We start from the raw sequence: 22,219 nt of genomic DNA, 5'->3' as shown, positions 1-22,219 counted from the left end.
GCCCCGGCTCCCTGCCGGGACGGGGCACCGCGCCGCCGCTCCGACCGCGCCGATCCTCGGCGCCGCGGGCAGCACCGCCCGGCCGCTCCCCCAACTAGTTGCGGCGGGAAAGGCAGCGAGGGAGCGGCGGCCGGGTGCCAGAGCCCCGCGCCGCGGCGGCTGCCGGAGCCGAGCGGGTGCTGCCCCGCCGTGCCGGAGCCGCCGCCCGCCCCGTAGCCCGCCTTACCTGCGCGGCGAGGGAGCCGCGGGCGCTGGGGGCTGCGGCAGCGCGGAGTGAGCGCAGGAGCGGAGGCACCGCCGCTTCGGGGAGCGCCGCCCGCAGCCGCAGCCGCCCCGGCCGCTGACGTCAGGGCCCGGCCCGCCGGCCGCCGCCCCGCACGGCCCCTCACGGCGGCGGCACCGCCCGCGGGCCCGGCCCGCCGCACCCCGCGGCCCCGGCCCGCCACCGCCGCCGCACCCCGCGGCCCCGGCCCGCAGCCGCGCAACCCCCGCCCTCCCTGCCCACCTCCGCTGGCGCCCCGAGCGCGGCCCGCCGCCCCGTCCCCACACCAGCCGGACGTACGGGTGCCAGCGGCACCGACTGCAGCCAGCCCCGCCGCCCCGGCCCCAGCCACGCAGACGCGCCGCGGCCAGAGCGCCCGCACCGAGGCACCCCCGGCGCCTTCAGCCCGCGATGCCGTGTGCCCGGCCGCTAGCCCCGCGCCGCAGCCGGTGCCGAGCCCCCGCCCGTACCAACACCCCGTTCCTCCGCACCAGTCCTTGCTCAGGGAGGCTCGTGTCAATCTCTGGGAGCGAAGCTGTGCCAGGGACTCCTGGTGGGAATGTGTGTGAAAACTTGCCTTACCAAGGCTAAGTGCATCGCAGGCGCTTTAGTCAAGAACAAACAGGTTTGGGCTGCCCGTTAATGCAGTTAAGCCAAAAATCGGATGATTTCTAAACATAAGAAAATCTGTTATTTGAAAAGCTCTTTCAGAAGTCCTAACAGGGCAGAAAAAATAATTACCATTAGGATGGAGCTCTTCACATTTCCAAAAGGAACAAACTGATGTGATACTGTCTGGCAACATGGGACAAGATCTGATGGACAGGAGCTTCCATGTTGTGTGCTCTAGACTAACCTCATGTGCTGGAAGGAGAGCTGCTATAAAGCTCTGGTGTAAGTTACAGCACTATAAGGAGAAACAGAAAATATCCATCCTTTCTAGTGGCTAAAAAGCCTGAAGGAAAATCTGTACAGGGTAAGCTGTGACATGAGTTGGAAAAATCTTCAGTGAAGAACAAAGATACGTTAGATCTGCTGACCCTGATAGCCAAGAACCTTCCACTGGGGTGGACAGAAGCTGGCTAGCTGAGCATTTAAGCACTTTGCTGCTTCAAGGCAGATTTCTTTTGTACTGTCTTTTGTCTCTGATAAGTGAATGCACCACAGCTTGTGAAATTTGGCCAGGCACTATTAACTCTGTGATTGTTCTGAAGAAAGATTTACACTACACAGAATGAACTACATTCAAGATGGTTGGGATAGTCCCAGTGATTTGTAAAGGGACTCCAACTTAATGCTTCCTCTAAAACCAGAGGAATAGGAGTTTCCATTACTCCTTCCCCTCCCCAGAATAGTACAGCTTGATGCTGGCGGGGGGTGCTGCACAGAGAGGAAAGACATTCAGTCCAGTACTGAGACACAAGTCCTTGCGCACTGCTTGTCTCACTCAGCTCCCTCAGGTGCACAGCTGGTGCCATTGCTAAAACTCCCCTCCTCATGCAGTGGGGTTGGACTCAGTGAGTGTTAAAAGTCCCTTCCAACTCAAATTATTGTGTGATTCTATGATTCTCAGCCCAGCATTCCATGCACTCGTGTCCAACCCCTCACAGACACACATCCATGACCTCACTGGCTTTCTGTCTGCACTTTTTTTCTTCCTCCTTGCCTTCCTCCAATGTGCTCGTCTGAGGTCTGCATTAATCAGTGCTCTGTACTCGCTGCCTTAGAGGAGAAAACAACCACCACAGGGTAAAACAGCACATCAATCCTCAGGCTATTCCCTCTTTCTTCCCACTATTCTTTGCAAAGCTGCAGCTGAATGGAGGGCTGCAAAACAGGGTGAGGGGCATGGGGACCACTCATCATGGCCTGTGCCACTGGAGAACGCTTTGATCCCACACAGAAGCAACCAAAGTATAGAGCAGTAGTGCTGTGCTCCCTGACCAGGCTCCACTGAATCCTTTAGCCTAAAGTGAAAGTGGGAAAAGGATAGCATTTAATCCCAAAAGCATGTGCAAGTTTGTTAACCTCAGTTAAGGTGCAGCAGTTGATCTGAGACTGCTGATTAGAAGTTGCTGGATGATAAGAAATAATTCATTTTTAAAAACCCAAACAACACCATAAGAATGGCCTTTTGCAAAGAAAACAGGAGATATAATAAAGGTACGCAGATACCTTAGAATGTTAGCCCTGTTTATGGCAGAAATAACCAAATTGGGGATTGGATAAAGTTCAAAACCAAGAATTTACTAACTTGAGATGTGTTTATTGCAAAAGTGAATAGCTAGGACTACTTATTTATTGCACTAGAATATATGACTATGTCTTCAGCGTTTACGTGTTGGGAGAGGCAACACAAAGCTACTGCAAGTTAAATTACCTTAAATAAATTTAAAATCTTTTGTGTATTAATTTTACCTGTTGTCCATTGCCTTCAATTATTTACATTATACCTTGCTCTTAGGATTAGAAAATGGTGAAAATATGTCTTGTGTATTAGTATCATAATTATTCCAAGGTTTTTCCTAAACTGTAGAGAGTGAAAAATGGATTCAGAGAGGGGACAGTAGTATAGACCTCAGCAAATGTTTAACTCCTTCCCTACTGTCCCAGCCCCTTCTCTGTGTGTTCATGTACAATTTTGCAATATTTCTGCTTTAGATAAAATGAATGAAAAGCAGAGATTGTTCTTGCTCTTTCTGGCAACTAATTTTACAGTTTTTAACAAGAGAGTGAGAAGAGAAGCATTGTAAACTAAAAGGGAAATAACACATACCTTGGTATTCTGGTTTACATTGGCTGTGAGGCAACCAAATGGAATACCCATGAGCAGAATACAGAAAGTTTCAGAAATTAGGGGGGAAAAAATCTGTGTTGTTATTGTGCATTAGTCCTTTGCTCTGATTAACTATTATAATTATATTTAAATATATAAATAAAAAATATAGATGATGCAGTCATGAAAAACCCTTACTTTATCTGGCATGAAAATAAAGGGCACAGTATCTTCAAGAGTGCCCTCTTTCAAGAATAAATTGGTCATTAGTTATAGTGAATTCAAGCATACCTTATAAACAGTATGACATTTATGGGGATTAGGTTTCTGGCTCAAACAGGATTGGCCACTGTGTGATAGAGGACATTATATTAAGAGGATAGATTTTGAATTTTACAACAAGGTTTGTACTCATTAGAACCTTGATAACTCCCACTTTTCTCTTGATTCCCATTGTTCAGAAGCAGACAGCATAAATACTTCTAAATCCCACAAAAGGACTTTCATACATGAATTTTTTTTAGTCTATAATTAGAAAAGTTGTTCTTCCAGATAGTAATTCCTCAATCCCTGTATTACAAGGCCCTTTTTTCAGTAAAGCAGTTGCCTAATGAGATAACCTCTGTGAGCAGAGGCTGTTCATGTAAGTAAAGGTTTGATGGTTCAGGCCCTTGCCTATTAATGACCCTTCTTGCAAAAAAATTTATTGTCCCACCAGTGTTTAAATTTAGCACTTGATTGCATGTAGAATAATGCATGATCCCTTTTTCACCAAGATTGATGTCATCATTTGCCTGCCAGACCGAGCACTCCATGAATGCCAATAACCCTGGCAATAATCTGCTATCTCCCCATGGGATTAAGGCCATCTGTGTGGAAGTCTTCCAAGACTTTACATACTCCCACTACAACAGGTGAAACCCAGTGATTTAAACATGGTTTGAAAACATAGGACTGTAGATAGAATGGATTTTACCGCTGAAATAAAATAAATTTTTTGTCTCATATGCACTGGTAGGTCAGTTAAGGTCCTGCAAGGATACTAGAGGTGTCCTTCAGAGATTCTGAGCTGGAATAGTTTTACTTTGGCTGACAATTCTGCTTCCCAGTCTACCCAGATCAGAAGCAGATATTATTTTTCTTTCTTTCCCCCACACCTCTTAGAATACGATAGTCTGGGTGGTATGGACTCACAATTTTTTCAGTTTCAGGAGACGATTCTTTATGAAGTTTAAGGACAATTTTCCATATTCATTTTCTATTCTTACTTTTGAAAAATATTCTTTTCTTGTTCTGGTAAAGAAGAAACCTCCCACATGTGATGGTGAGAATTTAAAAAAAGAAAAAAAAAGGATGCATGTGATGCCGACTGAGGAAGGTTACTGGGCTTTTGCAGAATTCAACTGGGTGTTAAATGGTTCTAGGAGTAGAACATAGATCCAGACTATGAAGAAATAAGTAGACAACCTTGAGCTCGCCTGACCAAATGCACAGTTCTAATTATAACATCAGAATTCTAAAGCTGCATATGCGTACATCTACTAATGCAAAGTGGGTCTGAGTAAATTTATTGCAAAGGGAGGAAAGAAGGACAATATTTTAACTGTAACTATGCACTAAAAATTTCATAAAGTTTACTTTATTCATTAGCCAATAATTTTAGAACAGCAGGGTCAGAGTAATGACCTTCCACATTTAATATTTTTGCTTTTCTTAATAGTTTACAGAGTTTTCAGGGAATTTGGAGGAGCAGACTTTGAGTATATTTTTAAATAGAGAGCATGGCTAGTGGTTGGTGAAACATCAACTAACTGTAGCAGGTCATCCCATGGGCCAAAGGCAGAGCAGTCCTCACCAATGTTCATGTGATCCATCTGTAAATGTACAGAGTGTGGAACACCAACGCTACGAAAGGGACACAGGGTAACAGCCTGGCAGCTGCTCTCTGCAGACAGAAGGCTGGGAGTGAAGGGATTGAATCTGGGATTTTCAGCTCCAGGCAGCATGTCTCAGCCTGAGACAGGAGATTTTTCTTGTTCATTCCATGCACATAACAACCCTCCCTCTCCCCATAATATCCTGGCTTGGTTCCAGGGAGGAAATCTAAGAAAGCTGGGCCATTTACCTCTAGCTCTACTAGAAAAAAATCCATCCTCAGTCAACTCCATCTCAGTGTGCTGTTCATCAGCAACTCACATAGCTCAAATTTTGCCCAGGGCCTTATATATATATATATATATATATATATATATATATATATATATATATATATATATATATATATATATATATGTATACATATATAAAATTTTTTTTTTGGTCAACTACTGTGTGATGAGGGAAGTTAGCAGCACTCATGATTATTCTGTTCTGCTGTTATCATCTCCTGGCCCCTGAACATCCAAGGGATCTTGGTTTTATCCCCACTTTTCCACTATTGCAATAGTAAAAAAATCTTGATACCAGTTGCTGGAAATGCATTTTTCTTGCATTTTCTTGCATTGTTGCACAGCTGAAAGTCTTTGTGGATAGCCTTGTTCTTTCAATTTTTCTTTCACCTTGCTTGTGGCCAGGATTTTAACCACTTCTCTAACAGAATTTTGAATTAAGTTTAGAAATTTTATTTTAAAACAAAATTAATTTTTACTAGCTTCGTAGCACTTCAGCTTTTTTTTTTTTTTTTCTGAGGCTGTAGTTTGAGGTGAGGAGTGAGAATATTAATTTTTTTATTAGAGCATCATCCCAAAACTTCATAAGGACAAACTTTCTTCATGCCCATACCTTCTAAACTAGGACCAGAAATGTGAAAGTCCTATTATATGAGGTACTGTGCCCTGTAGTCAAATCCAGCCCAGGATACAAGCACCTGCTCATGGGAAGGGTAAAATTAAGTGTGTCATTAACTGCCTGTTGGATTGGATGGAGCACCTTGCAGCAGCAGCCCCTCACAGGGGCTTCTTTCCCTCCTTCCCAAAAACCTGTGTGTCAAACAGAGCTGCCCAAGCTGCAAATGCCTCTCCCATGGCAGGAGCCCCCATCTCTGAGCTGCATGATCACCTTGTGAAACAGAAAAGGCTCTGACACACGGATGAGCTCAAGGTTTTCCCTCCATTGTTCCTGGCATTTACCTGCTGTCATGCACAATGTGCTTGTGAATAATCCTTTTGTACAAAAATAGCATTGTTTCAGAAGTGCTTATTTTACCAGTGGTAATCAGCAAGAAAGCAGTTGTTTACTGAGATTTCATTTTAAACTTGCTTCCTTCACCACTGTGTTTATTAGACTCTGCTGGAGAACCATGTAATCTTTTATTACTGGGCTCTTCGGTTTTCTCTCTGTATCTTTCTGCTAAGTTTTATTATACTCTTTGCCATGTCAAGTCTGAAATTAGACTGGAAACACATTGAGAAAGCAACTGAATGATCTGATTTTAATCAAGAGGTGCTCTGAGAGAACATAAAACTCTCTCCAAAATAAAATAAAGCCAACTGGAGCATCTGGAAATAAGGAGAAAATATCAATGCAATAAACACTCAACAAAGTTGGCCAGTTTTTTTAAAGCTCTACAGGAACATGTTTGGATGTAGTAATGTCCTTGCATGATAGCAGGAGGCTGATTAGCTGTTTTGTACTCCAAGAAAGTATTGAAACCATAACTTTTCTTTGTGTGCTTAGGTAAGGCTACGCCAAGGAATCCTGTTTCCTACTTCTTCTGACCTTCACACTTCAGCAGTTAAAATCAGGTCTCTAAATAATTGCTATGTTGCAAATATTTTTCCTTGCCTTGAGGAGCCCAGGACCAAAGCTTAGCTAATCTACCTCTCACCACCTTTGTGGGTCACACTGGAGAAGCATCAGTGTACAGAGGAAAAGCTTGGAAAGCAAAGGGAAAACTGAGTTGACAGAACAGGGAAGGCTGAATTTACAGGGTGGGGGAAATCTGGCAAAAATTAACGTTTTTATAGGAGAATGTGTTTTGTAGAACTAAGAAGTGCAGGTGGAACATAGGAGGCACAGCATAGAAGTGACAATCATAAATAGCTATTATTTGAGGAGTAACGTATAAGTGAGAAGAGAGATTTCAAGAAATTGAAATTGCATAACTGAAAATTATACAACATAAAAATATCATTTGTCATTTCAGTCACAGGCCTATGCAGGCATAGTGCTATATGTGGTTTCAGCTGCTCTAGTTAGAGAAATATGTAATAATTCTTATAAGAATGCACATTTGAAAATCCCATAAACTGTGATAGCAAGAAAAAACAGATGTTAGAGTATTTCTCAGTTAGGCAGGTATCATCTTCCACTATCAATCCTATGTGTCATATTTACTCCACAAGTTTGAGGAAGAGGACATTTGCCACAAAGTGTGTTTTGAAGGGCATAAACTCTCAGGAACAGGCACCAGGAGAATGGGATGTCCTCCTAATAAGGGGAAATGTAGAGACACAGCTGAGATGGGATGAAAAGCTGTATTATGTGAAGTCCTTAGGGAAAGAATAAAAGGGGAAGGGAAGGGAAGGGAAGGGAAGGGAAGGGAAGGGAAGGGAAGGGAAGGGAAGGGAAGGGAAGGGAAGGGAAGGGAAGGGAAGGGAAGGGAAGGGAAGGGAAGGGAAGGGAAGGGAAGGGAAGGGAAGGGAAGGGAAGGGCTGTAACTTGTCTAATAAAGTGATTGGGAGACATGGAGATCTGGTTTATGAGCAAATGAACAGGTCATTAAAGAAGAATTAATAAAAGATCAGAGTGTAAAGTGCCGACATAGCGCAGAACAAATGCAGGGAATTGTAACCCTGTTAGTACAGAAAACTGTGAAACAAATTGCTCACCTAGGTTCTCTTCTCCATGATTGTCAGTTGTATAAAGACTGTGTACATGACTGCTGCATCCACAAAATACAGCATTCAAATCGCCTTGCAAGAGATCTTGTTTGTTGAAACCAACAAGCATTTTTTGTTCCATAACTGGGACAAGTAGAAGGGAGCAAAGTGGGCTTTGTACTTTTATTTGAGGGATCTATTCCCTTGGAAAGATATACCTTTAAGGCAGTAAGTATTTCTATGATAATTCACCAAAACCAAGTTTTGCACCTGTAGGCAAGCAGACCACTGACAGGATAAGATTTTTACAGTGTAGTTAAAGGAATGACAAAGATATCCTGTTATTTAAAAGAAGGAGGAGGAGAAAGAGGAAAAGAATAATGAACAAGGAAGAAAAAGGGCAATCCACTATTTCTAAACAATCATGTTGTAATATTGAGGGTCTTACACTTCTCTTATGGGAGGACCATGCTTTCACTTCTCAGAGCATCTTCAGTTTCTCTCAGGACTGCACCTTGTGGTCTTCTGAGTAACCACTCGTAAAAATATTTAATTTTTTATTCTCTTTCTTACGACATTTGATGACAGAGAAACAAAGGAGTGGGGTGCTGTCAGTGGGATGTTTTGAAGCTAAGCTATTGTTTGAGCCAATGCAATGATTAGATTGCCTTTCCAGATTAAAACAGTTCTGGAAAAGGAAAAAAATAAGGTTAACTGTCTAGTTTCAACTGAACACATTTGTGTATTTTATACCAACTAAAATGTTCTGACTAAAAAAAAAATAGACAAGTGGCTTTAACTTAATTTAGTAATTGCATATGGTATTTTCACATTAAAAGAAAAGACTAATTAATAACAACTGTCGTTTAAAACCCAGTCACTTTACAAAAGTACATTTCTCCATAGATTTCCATCATGGTTTTTACTATGACTAGATTAGGACAGAACATCAATACCTAAATACTTCATTGCTCAATAGACTAAGCTTCATTTGAGCTGTTCCAGTCTATTATTCAAATTATATAATATTAAAATTTATTGATAGGTATTTAATTGGAAGATGACAGCATCTCTTATTATCTACTTAAACCGAGACCAACAGCTGAAAAATATCAGCATGAAAGCCATACAAACAAAAATCTTTGCTGAGATCTTACACTGAACAAAATCACTTCAACCCACAAATTACAATCATGTTAGTGAGTAATTAAAGCAAGGGACAAAGTCAGGACTACAATATTCTATTCCCAATTCAGCTACTGACTCACAGTGTGATTTTGCTCATTTACCACCTATAAAATGGAAGATGAGATAATGATAATGACAGGGATAATAATGCCTACACAAAAGAAGTGCTAGGAGTCTTAATGTTTGAAAAGAGTTTTGAGATAGGGCTGCTATATAAACAGAGATTATAATTAACCAGGGACTGCAAGCTTGCACGATTGGGACGTTCTTTGGGCTTTCAGAAGCAAAGATAGGTGAACTCTGTATATCTGAGTCCTCTATTGTAAGAGCTTATTTGGGAAATTATGTTTCACAGCTGCCATTACACTGTATTGGAGCCAGGCTTTTAAGAGGTCCTAACTATTTGCCAGTCATTAACACAAGAAACTTTAAAGGCAGTTCAAAATAATCTCATCACTCTGACTACTGGCTCCAGCTTGTTTTATTGTATTCTCTTCTTAGTAGAGATGTGTTACAATGCATTTGTATGAAAGACAGGAGAACATGAGCAGATGAACCTGGAGAAAAGGTTCAGTGCCTTAGTGAATGCTGAGTGCCTGAGGCATAGGTGAGCTTGGAGATTTTCTTATACTATAAATCCGTGCCACCAAAGTCTCTGAAAATGGTCAAACACAACCCCAACAATAATTTTCCTGATCAGTTCAGACATCTGCTCTGAGCACAATGATATTCTTCTGTTGTTGAAAGCCTTTGAAAATAATGGGTTGCATTAGAACAGAAACCTAGTAAAAAAATGAAAAAGAAACTTCAGAAAGGTGAAGTCTCCCTTGCTGAAAGGCAAATCAAACAATAGCTTTGGGAAGATAATATACTAAACAAAAGTTATAATAATAATGAGAAGCAGATGTATAGATTATAGAACTTTGTAGAGCACAGCACAGTATCACTCTGTAAAACAAGTCAAAGGCATCTGCAAAGGTACATTGGTCTCTTTTTCTTATATAATCAATTAGATGCATTTAACAAACTAAATCAGCTAAGAAAAAGAACAGTCTGTAAGTAATCTTTGTGTGCAAACTAATTATTAGTGCAGAGGAGCAGCAAAAACATCTTTTAATAGCTTGTTTTGTAGGAAAAAAAATCATACAGGACTAGATTTGTGTAAGGCTGGCAGACTGCAGGAACATGAAGAGATAATAAAGGGGTATTGTAGGTATACAATTTTCTTAAAGATATTCCAGTGCATTACCAATACATTTCTATTTCACCCCAAAACATGGAAATCTCTCAGACCTTCATGAAATTAAAAATCTTCTATGTAAAGGCTATAAGAAAATGGTTTGATTCTTCTCAGCTAGTTATGTTTATTATCAATAATTGTGTTGCAATGTTAGAAGTCCCCATCGAGTCAATGTCATGATACTGAGGCATTAAAGAGGGATCATACTTTACGAGACCACAATTTGATTAAAGGTAACAACAAGGTAAAGTGATTTAGCTAAGGCCACAGAAAGGGTCAGTGGCAGAAGAAGAGCAGCCCCTGGACTGCAACATCTGCAATGTACATATGGAGCATAAAGACAATGCTTTCAGCTTAAAATGGTAGGCTACTGCAAACCTGAAGAAGTTAAAAAGCTGTAAATATCTTTCATCCAATCTAGCTGCCCTGCCATGTTAGGTTTCATTGCCCCACTTATCTCTGTTTGGCCATGTCTCTGGAGCAGCATCATCCTTATTTCATATCTCCATTTTGTTATTTACCATTTCAGAGTTGAAGAACAGTTAGCTGGTGACAGGAATAATCACAGGGAAAACCCAAGAAAAGTTATGGGGAAGAAAGAACAGGATGGGCACAAAGCATGTCACTTAGTGTTGCAAGATTTCTTACTGCTGAAAGAGTTCATTTTGTGACAAAAAGTCCAAAAAATGCTCACATTTCTGTGGAAGCAGAAAAACATAGAATGCTGCAGTTTTCCTCTTAAAAAAGATTGAATAAATGATCATGTGTCACTGAGTAAGAAAGACTGGGAGGAAATTTATGAAGATTCTCTTCTGTAGCTGCCTTTTAGTCTTTTCTGAACATCTATCTGAAACGCTCAGCACCATTTTCAGCAATAGCCTAGATACTACTTGTGTGAGGGTTGTTTTTCTGTCCTTAATTGAGCAGAAAGTATGGTGCATCTGATTTGTTAGTCACATTACTGGGGAGCAGGATGTTGGGAGAGATTTCTGAGGACAGCAAGTGGGATAAACCCAAACAGAACTGACATAAAACATGACATGTCAAACACAAACTTCTGTGGATGGAAAAGAGCCATTTGTGCTGTTGTACTAAACACGTTTGCCAGGATTTTTGCCCATGGAACACTGAGAGGACCTCAAATCTACATTGATAAAAGCTACAATTCCCTTATTTGTACCCTTATTTACAATGAGGGTTCACATCATTTTCCCCTCAGAACCCCTTTGAAGACTTTTGAAACACTTTTGTTTCTCTACATTAAAATAACTTTGATGGGCATTGCTTGCAATAAGAAGGAAATTGTTTCTTCTCTTTCAGAGATGTTCCAAAACCACAAAGAAAAGCTGCAATGAAGGCTTTAGAGACTGTGGTTAGGCTGTGTCCAATGCTTGTTTCATGCTGTATTGATCCTGGCACTGCTCTTCTCAGCTTAGAAAATGATAGCTTTCCTATTGCTCAGCCTCATTTTGCCATGACCCTCCTGAGGAAAGCTGAGTAGGAGGCACAGAAGTGTGTGTCAATGGAGAGTGTTCATTTGTGAGGGTGGCTGGGCATCATCCAAATGAGCAATATTTTATGATATTTTACTTTAAATATTTTATAACATTTTAATTAAAAATAATCAATATTTTATTTTTAAAAGCCTTACAGAAGATTCCCTGCCTCCTCTTTCTATTGAGACCGGTGCTCTCCTTTTGCCTTACCACAGCTCGGTCATTAATACCTGTCTTGCTTTGAGCTTCATTCACTTTCTTCGTATTTGTTTTCTTCAAGCTTCATTCACATTCTTCCTAGCATCCTCAGCAGGCAGCTGACCTGACTGCTTCCATTCTCTTTTTCAGCGTCAGTATCCCCAGGAGTTTGCAGGCCCTCTGTGTTCCCAAGTCCCTGTAATGTGGATGGGAGAGCTTTGTAGGCTGGCTGTGTCATGTGTCCATCACTGGATCTCACACACACTTCAGTGGTAATCTCTCCATTCTAGAAATTTTGTATCTGAAGCCTAGAACACACTTCTTCAGATTTGGGCTGTAGAGAAATAAGGTCTGTGGTTTCAAGACAGTGGAGTCAGAAAGTGGGAAACACCAATCATGTAAATGGCATATATGTGCTCAAGAGAATTTCTACAGCTGAACAATGCATACATGGTGTTTTATAAATGGTTTGGTGTAGGTGAAAGATGTTCTAAAGTTCAAGAAGAAGCACTGAAAGCATTGGCTACACAATTTCAGATTCCCATGGTGGCTGGCTGAAATACATTCTTGGCTTCTTGTCGGGTATCAATGCCAGCTGCCTGGGGGGCTGCTGAGCCTCCAGTGCTGCTCTTGCACTTTTAATTACCATTGCCACCACAGAAAAACTGTTTGGCATACTACTGCATAAGTGACTAAGGACTCCAAGACACATTTATTCACACATTTATTCTTCAAATCTAGCAACTTTCTTTATTGTGTGAAAACTAAAGCATTTCTCCTATTTTTATCTCTTTGCAAATGTGTCCTGGGGATCTATTCTGGCCTGGGTTTCTTCCCTCAGTGACCCCCTCTGGCTTCTGAGTCATTGCCCTGCAACAATATCAAGATTTCAAATGAGCAAATGAGCACAGTTCTCACCACCATATTCTGGTTTCTCCATCTTTGATTTGCACTGCTCATCCCTCATATCCTACACATAAGGCAGATTTCTCAGCATCTTCGACTTACTTCCTTTATGGATGGCATTTCTCAGGTTGTCAGTTCCACATCGTCTCCAAATCTGCACATCTTGTTCTACATTTCCTTCTGTAGGATAACCGCTACCTCCTATAAATAGCAGAAACAGAACAGCTCAACATATTGCCACTTGTCACTCTTATCCCACTGTCTCTCTCTACCCCTCTGTCCCATTTGCCATCTCTGGTTTCTGTTAGCAAACCAGCAGAGCTTTTCATCACCACCAGAGTTCCTTTGTTAACCTTACAGATTACTCTCTCAGTGGGCACTGAAAGCTATCCAGAAGTCCTTGTGAAGGATGCCCACACATTCACCCTGTTTCATTCCCATTTTCTTCATTTGGGCAAGATGAGCCAACATGGCCAAGTTTGATCTTCTTTTTTTCTGCCTATGCTGAAAGTCTCTAACTAAACTGTGCCTAAGTGTTTGATATTTGCCCCTCACCAGCTTTGCTGAGTCTTAGAACAAAAGCCAGAAAAAGGTTGAGCAGTTACCATTTCTTTTCTTTTGATCTTTTTTTTTAGAAGCCAAAGTAGATATCTGTTCTCCAAGTGCAATAGGCTCAATCTTCAGCTGGCATCAGATCAATAGAGCTACACAGTTTTTAGCCCAGTAGAAGTTCTCTGTATCTTCAGCTTCTAGTACACCTATCACTGCATAATCTGAGATCTGTGAGCAGTTCATGTCACTTTAACAGGTACCACTTGTTACTGAGCACACACATGCTCACGGCTGAGCTGAAATCCAACAGGCATCAGCTTCAGTTCTGTGAAGGTGGTTTAAGTTAACACATTTTTTCTCTTACAGCCAGGAAGGGCTAAGAGCATGCACCCACACACTTGGGAAGCCTCAGCATATGAATGGTTATTTATTAAGAGGCAGGACCCAATCACTTTCAGTTAGTGCAAACTATTCTGTCTCTTCTATTTCCATTGGGAAGTTTAAGTGTACCAAAGTGCCCTCTTGGAGGTTTCTTTGACTCTGGCTGTGTTTCTAATCCTTCAGACATTTACTACCCCAGGCTTCTTGAAGCACACATAGCAGACAGCATAAATCTTCTGTTCTGCTTTGGTTTAAATATGCTCCTCTCATAGTGCTTTCTCAGTAAAACCTTCTACTTTTGGGTGCTGGAAGATACAAATGAACATCTCTCTCTGAAGTGTCAATGTCTATGCTTGACTATGTTGCCGAGGTGACAGGAACAGGACAGCTTTGTTTCCTTTTCTGTCTGCAAATGTCAGAGATTCCACAGGCAATTGTCTACAGTGGAACTGCAGAACACACCCACTGTGTGTCCATAAACACGTCTACTCAGATTATGTGATTTTGCTTATTGTAGGTGAGCACTTTCTCTGTCCCAGTAAGAGAGAACAGGACAGCACAGGAGCCCTCCTTCTCTGCACCTGCTCCCCCAGCAAGTCTGGAGGAAACTGCCTGGGAAACATTTTGAGTGAACACATTTTGGATGCCCAGAGAATGTACTGGAAACAGGATCCTCCCCATGATGGAGAGGCAAGTCAGACCATACCCCACAGCAGAGTGAGGCAGGGGGAACACTTTTTTTGGCCTCTTCAAATCTGACCTTGCTGGAGACAAACTTCTTTTGATGCCTCTCAATGTGAGACCTGTCCACTCAGAGCAGAGCCTGGGCACCACCTCCAGATACAGCAGAGGGACAAATGGTTGAACAAGCACCAGCTCTGCTCAGCTCTGCATTTCCAGCAAGCTTAAGCTATGGAGCACTTCATGTACACCCTGCCACAAGGATTTTCACCTTCCTTGTTCCGGTAGTAATATTAACTCACCTGGTTAACTCTTGTCAATGTTCTGATAGTAATTTTACCAAAAACCTTTCATCCTTGTTCTAGTCACCAGCTAGAAAAAAATTCTCTATTAGATTTGGTTTGATTTGATTTACTAGGGAATACAACCATGTCAGGAGACCACGCTACCTTTCTTTCTCTAAAAATTTTTGGGATCTTCCCCTACACATGTACACATGTAATCTCAGTTTTCTACATTTAAAGCAACTTCTGGAGGCTCTGTATTAACTCACAGTCCTCTAGCTGTTTTCTTAATTGTTTGAATCAGTGTCCATATTTGTGGAGCCTGAAATATTTTTACCACTTTTGTTTTCACTTCTGAATACAATTTGGAAGTTATTTCCAAATGTTTGTTTTATAAGCTGCTGTTATGCACTCATCTTAAAACATATCCTGTTTTATGCACTGTTGTTTATAACGTCTTTGGAAGCTGAAACTTCAATACATTTGCTGTATGTATTTCTTTCTGATGGTAAAATACATATTGTTTTGTGATGCTAGGATTACTGACATCTGTTGGACTCTAAGCAACTTTGCAAGATCAAAGGAAGAATCAGATTCTTATTTGCACAACAGGTATAGCCAGGGCTGCAGCAGTTAATGCTAACAACATTAGCAGTATCTTAAATGTCATGTCTCAAAACAATCTAGCCTAGATTAGAATGATATCAAAAGTGTGGGCCACATAATCTGCCCACTGATATCATTGATGTCTGAATCACACCTTCCCAGCTTTTGTGAGGATCCATCTAGTTTTCTCTCTGGAGAAAACAATACATGCAAAAACACAGAAGCAGTGTGAGCAACTTCTGCTCTGGTTGCCTTTGGCCCTCTACTCTGCAGCACAATCCACTTAGCTGCAAGTGGACAAATAGGGGCCAGAAAAAACTCCCAAGCAGACTTTCAGACTGAGGTAGGGTCTGGGTATGACTCTGTATTTCACCTGTAAGATTATTTTGCAAGGGTGTCTGTAGTTAATATGCACTATGGTAGCAAAGAGAGTTTATTTCTGATTTGGAAGGAGCCCTTAGAACTGCCAATTTATAATGCAAAGGAAATGTTATAGCCAGTTAGTTAACTTCCTCCAACCTTCATTTCAACACAGGGGAACATATCTGTGTTTGATCAGCCAAAAATTACACACCCTGAGCTCAGATTCTGCTTTGATCTTCCTTTGATCATACACTTCCCAGGAAAAGAGAACTTGCTTGCATTTAAGGTTTGACTTCAGAACAAGGAAGCAGACACAATGAACAGGAGGCAGACAACACATTGTATTGATTCCAATTAGTAAGTAGTTCAGTTCAGATAAATATAAATATGTATGTATAAATATGTGTATATATACATGTATATATATGTATATATATATATACACACAGATATATATGTAAGTGGAAATAAACATATATAATTGAAAGACCATGGACACAAAAAGGGTTATTTTCTAATATTTTTGAAATCCAGTGTTCTACTGTGCTTTGGTTTACAGTCAGTGGTATATTTAGAGAATATTGTTGCAGTGATTTCTTTCCTTAGTTGTATACCTCATCTTTCCCACATGAGGGTACAACTGAGCAAGATGTAAATTCACTTGTGGATGATCAACCCTTATAATGTGAAGTAAAGCCATCCCCTTCTCCATCCTAAATTAAGCCACTGTTAAATGTGGCTTCTCAGCCTGGAGTTGTCAGAGAGCTCTGTAATGGCCAACTGCATTTTTTGCAGTTATAGTTCTTATTTGATGGAGCACTCAAAAGAAAAAATAATTTAGGAATAAAACAGTGTCTTCCTGGTTGGATGGTGAGGCAAATGAGAAGCCATGCTTCAGAGAACATTTGCCATGTCTAGAACCCAAACCAAAACACAATATATTCACAGGCATGGAGTCCCAGCAAAGCCCTTGTCCTTTCCCTGCTGCAGCTTGCACAGCTGTGGACACCAGGGCAAAGTTCTCCTCAGTACTGTGGAGCAAGAGCAGCAATATAATGGACCTCTAAGTTACTTATGCTGCAAGTCAGTGAATTAGTTAAAAACCTAGTTTTTCAAAGTAAACCTTGATTTTTCAGGTGAATACCCAGATGAGTCCATAACACCTCACACTAGGATTCTAGGACATGAGCTGGATGAACTAGCTCTCCAGGCCTTCTAATATTTATTTATCTTAGGAGAGGAGAAAAGTGTACTTCTTCATGCACTAAAGTTCAAACCAGTCGAGGGAGTCAACTGTGCCCCTTAGATAACTTCACCTCCCTACCTCAAGGCAACCTAACTTTACTTTCTTAAATGTCTGGGTAATATCTTACACCAGAAATGAGATTGTGTTTGCTGGTATTTGGTAGTGGCCAAATGCACAGGACAGCACAGGGATGGAGCGATGTGAGTATTGCTCTTGTGGAAATAAAACTCAAAGTAATTTCAGAAGCATAATGTATCTTTCAAACTTGGACACAGCTGCAGAATTAGTCAAGAAGAGATTATGAGGCAATTCTAGCGGTGTTTAAACCATGTATACCCTGATCATCTTCTGATACAGGCACATAGGCATAAGATAGTCACACTCTGGTAGCACATCCTTTGGGGACCTTTAATACTTCCTGACAAAAATCTATTGGCCATGTGAAACAGAAACAAAAAAAAAACCCTAAGAAAACAAACATATGATACAACTTATTCTTCCTGGATTCTCTTAAAGCTACTATAACATTCCTCATAAATTATCTTGCAAAATCTTGAGATTTAGAAGCAGCAGCGATGGCCACATTCCACCACATCTCCTGCATCATCAAGTGGTTAGAATCACACACCACAGGTGTGTGGAGGTGCTAAGAGGAGGAGGAGGCAGCTATGCCTTTATCTGTCCTCCTTCTGCCAATGCTGAACAGAAAAGCAAATGTGGCACTGTCTCAGCATTCATAAAAGAATGAAGAAAGTTCTTACTAATTATGATGATATAGGTTTAGCTTCTAGCGCTGGAAAAAGACAAAAAAAAAGCAATAGAAAAAGTCTTCTTAAGAAATAGTCACTTCATTTGCAGAGAATAATGCAATGATGAGCAATAAGAGGCAGGATTTATAAAGAATAGATCTTGCCTGACAAAGACAATCCTTTTTTAAGGAATTACTAAATCAATGGATGACTGGAAGACAATAAATGTAATACTCTTGGATTTAAGCCATTTTTTTAAACAATTGGTCTGATCATCCTCTGCCTCAAAGCCAGGCAGCTACACTGACATAAAACAGGAGAGCATGAGAATGGAAGATTGCCTCCAATGCTTCCCAAAATCATTCTTAAAAAGCTTGACTGAACTTGCATGTGAAAAAAAAATCTCATTTGGTCTGAAGTCTGAAATGAAGGACGAAAACAAGGCTAACAGACAAAGAAAATAACACCAGTTTATAGGGAGGACATGTAAATATTTAAGGATCAGGGTTTGGTTTTGCCTGGTGTAATACTTCCAGTAATTACAGAATTACAGAACAATCTGAGTTGGAATGAGGTAGAAAGAAGCATAAACAACATATTAATAATATTCATAGGTGTTATGCTAAATTGAGAAAAGACAAGAAAACCAGAGAGGCCAACACCATGGGGCAGAGGGATTAATTAGTAACACAGGCCAAAATTAACAGAACGAGAATCACCTTGGAAAAATACCATAAAGGGCAGGCACTAGAGAATGGAAAATTAGCTTGGAAGATGATTTCTATTAGAGGAAGGTTCTTTGATGACAGAAACGTCATAAGGGCTAAGAGGCTAAAACCCAGCAAGTTACTTTCAGGCGTCAGAGAAATACAGTAGTAGGAAAGGTCAGTGTAGCTTGTGCGTGTGTATGCAAAGATGCTGCAGCTGAGAGAAGCAAGAGTCATTCTCTCCAAGACTGAGGTGGAATGTGTGGGGAATATTGCTTCATTTCTAGGGAGATTTTCACAGACTACAGGGCTGTTTAAAGAACCACAGCACAAATAAGAGCATTGAGAGGAGCTGGTGCTCGAGGGGTGATTAAATTAGAAATGCACAGATTGAGCAGTGACCAAGTGTGTGACATTAACATTGAAAAGGTGCAATTAGCAAGCAAGAACAGAATAGAAATAGGGGCAGCAACAGGAACAAAAAGACAGCAAGAAGAGATTTGCAAGAGAGACCCAGAGGATTTTTCTCTCTTTACTGATTTTACGATAGGTATAACAGACTTAACAGCTACACAGCCTGGGCTTGGCTAGAGATCCGTGCCAGGTTCAATGTGCTGAGTCTTCTTATTTCCCTCACTCTTTTAGTTGTACCTTGGTCTCAGTGTCCTGCCTCTTGCTCTGATTGCCCTGGCCGTGTTCCCAATCAGGTCTCTCTTGGCATTGAACCAGATGTGCATATCCTTTGTTTGAGATACTATCCTATAAAATGGAGGGCAGACACCTCACTCCCATCAGGACAGGATGTATTTCCACAGGACCTGGTTCCTTCCTAGCAACATGGTACTTAGGATGGTTTCTGCATTGGTATTATTTTGACATCTCAAGAGATTTGTCTGAATATTTCTCATGTAGTCCTAATTGAGATTCTCTCCAAGCCTATTCCCAGCACAAAAGAAGATGCAGAATTTGCAGGTAAAATTGTGTTCCTAATGAAATAAGGAATGAGAGTTTGGAGTGAAAAGAAAAGGGTGAAAGAGCAGAATTGTATTAAAATCTCTGAGAAGATGCTGGGGTAAAAGAGGAATTGTCCATAAGGAGGCTGCCTATGGAGTGTTTGGCACAAGTCACTAAACACAAAGGCTGACACTCTAGAGAACGTGACCAAAGCATCTAGATGGAGCCAAGGTTAAAACAGACGTAGAGAATTTTCCAAAGGGTTAGGTCTATCATTGGTAGGTCATGTAAAGAAAAATGAAGAAAATGCTTTCTGTTCATCCTAAAACACCCAAACATTGTCTTATCTTACTGCCTCTGTCTCAAGACACAGCCTTTATGGTCACAGTACACATGAAAGGTCAAAGATTTCTGCTGCAAAACCGCAAGAAGCTTCTCTTAAACATTTATTCACTGGAAATAGCTCCCTACATCCACAATCCTCCTTTTATAGAATGAATTTTAATAGGTATCTTTTTTCTTTTGTTCCTCCTGACTACTTCAGTTTTATTGTGGCTTTGCCTCTGTTTTCATTTTCATGCTCTTTCCCTTCTACTGCATTATGAATTCTCATTTTACTTGCTGAAAGTTAGAGCTACTGTACATATATTTAGAATACATGGGGGTGTATGTGGATACAGATATTAATAGATACATAAGCATTACATAGCTCTCATTACTGTTCCAATATTATCAATTTTATTCACCATATGTCATGCTATGCAGTTCTCACCTTCACTAACTTTGTATGGCTGTTTGCACATGGTCCATTAAAAACACACACAAATATCCAGTATTTCAGTATTCAGGATACCTTTTGGCTCATATGCTTCTTGGTTCAAATGTGATACAAAGAACCTGGTAATAAAAGAATATCAGACTAATGTGGCTGACATTTGCCCTGAAGAGGGAATTTTATGGTAACTAAAGCAGCATCAGCATAAAGCTGTTTTATCACATTTAAACAATGGGCAGAGACATCAGCATAGACAATCAGAAAACAGTTTACATCCTGTTCATCAAAGAGAATTCATGTTCATTTTCATTCCACAGCATTTGTCCTCATTTTTACATCATAAGGCCAAGGAAAAAAGCCAGTCTAGTGCCATCCAGTACTTTATAAATCATAGCATTTGAATATTTTGTTCTATATGAATGGCTGATGTACCTAAAACTAGCACATCTTTTTGTATTTTAAAACTTCATTTTGCATGAAGACACTGGACAGAACACGGCATACTGCCATAATAGGCAGGAACTGATGTTTTAAGAATTCAGCTCTGCAGGTAACAAGAAGTTAAAAAGCAGGAATAAATTCCCTTTTGATACAATTCAAAATCCCACAGCCAGATACTGTGTTTCATTTTGATCTCTATACACTGCACTTTCAGCTCCATTTTCTAAGGCATTATAATCATTCAGCCATTAATATTTCTCATCCCTTTCTAAACCTCACACCAGATAGAATCAGCCCCTGGGGAGCATCTCCAGAAAGGGAGATGCTGTGGCAGCACAGAGCAAAGAGGTTTCCCCGGAGCACCATGCATGGTCCGAAAAGGAGGGAGGAACCAGCAGTTCTTAAACCACATCCTTCAGCAGCTGCATCCACGTACCTTGCTCTGCAGGATACAATCACAGCCATGTGTCACCCACATTAGGATCCAGACTGCATCTCTCTGATTGTCATGGAGACTGTTTCAAAGTCTTGCCGTGCTCCAGCAGCAGCAGCAGCAGCAGAGGACAATAGCACTTGGTCTTAAATGGCTGAAAAGAAAGCAACAAAGCACAGTGTAAAAGGGAAGGACCTGTGGCTGAAATGGATAAGAGTACAGCAAGACACTCTTCTCACTGCTGCAGAGGGCTAGAGGTGTAGGTTAGGGCAACCTTCCAGAGGTGTATAGCTGTGCCTTCAAGATAAGCAGAGGAAGAGCATTCTCAAGGATAGCACATTTCTCCTCCTTCTTTCTCCCCCCTCAAGCTAAGTTGCTGGGGTGTTTTAGATTAAATGTGTTAATTAGGAAACTATTTAGTTTATGAGGTCTTCTGCTTTTTCATTCCCGTGGGCACTGTAAACACACTGAGTTTTGGAGTAAGTGATATACAGTGACTTGGAATGAGAGGCAGGCAGAGGCACAGGCAAGTGCAAGGAATTAATAGAGTTGGTAGTTTACAAGACCTGAGGCAAAGAAGTGATTTTCAGAAGAGTGAGGCAGCAGTTTTGTGTCAAATAGCAAATTTGCTAAGAATTGCAATTTATGACCATCCATAAGCTATTTTTAAGTCAGGTCAGTTCTCAGAAGAGACGGGAGTAAAAGGTACAACTGAGCAACATAAAATGCAAGCAAACATAAAATGCAAAATTCAAATGCAAAACCAACTGGGTTTAATCCCATCTCAGAAAAAAAATTTGTAAGACCAAACTGTCACTGTAAGTGCACTTAATAAAATAGAAGTATAAACATCTGAAAAATTGTTTGGTGACCTACCTGTTAAGATTTTCATATTACCAAAAAAAAGGTCACAGAATTTCTCCAAGGACTGAGGAAAAGCATTATGGATAATTCTAACATTTTGATCTGAGTCAGTTCTTTGAAAATGTGAAGGACACTAGGACTCACAAAAGGGGAGTAGAAGGTTACACTGGAATCAGAGGAATAGTAGAGCTAAAGATGCTTCCACAAGCTTCTTCCACTGCATTTAGAGCAGACTTGATGTAAGAAGCAGATCTGCTGTGGAACAAACCAATACAGTGGAAAATCATGCTCAGAGTA

At 40.8% G+C, this 22,219-nt stretch overlaps 1 protein-coding gene across 11 annotated transcripts in view; it reads right to left on the bottom strand.

The window, feature by feature from the left end:
- LOC113458675 (uncharacterized protein C11orf87 homolog) overlaps positions 1-21,518 on the bottom strand; it is a 157,884-nt gene extending 136,366 nt beyond the window's left edge. Inside the window, exons 1-5 of one of the 11 annotated variants that reach the window (XR_012578999.1) lie at positions 21,062-21,518; positions 20,182-20,306; positions 12,989-13,087; positions 12,013-12,176; positions 2,346-8,546 (exon numbers count right to left, since the gene is read on the bottom strand). The gene's annotated coding sequence lies outside the window, so the exon portion shown is untranslated. Of the gene's footprint in view, positions 1-226; positions 392-562; positions 586-732; positions 882-2,345; positions 8,547-8,622; positions 9,829-12,012; positions 12,177-12,988; positions 13,088-20,181; positions 20,307-21,061 lie in introns of those variants that run through there. The other 10 variants (XR_012579000.1, XR_003379162.2, XR_012579001.1 and 7 more) reach the window with 10 other exon arrangements.
- Positions 21,519-22,219: the final 701 nt, after the last annotated feature.

This window comes from Zonotrichia albicollis, chromosome 2, assembly GCF_047830755.1.
Source record: "Zonotrichia albicollis isolate bZonAlb1 chromosome 2, bZonAlb1.hap1, whole genome shotgun sequence".
Taxonomy (NCBI): Eukaryota; Metazoa; Chordata; class Aves; order Passeriformes; family Passerellidae; genus Zonotrichia; species Zonotrichia albicollis.
Note: the sequence above shows the minus strand (reverse complement) of the source record. Positions and strands in the feature narration are given on the sequence as shown.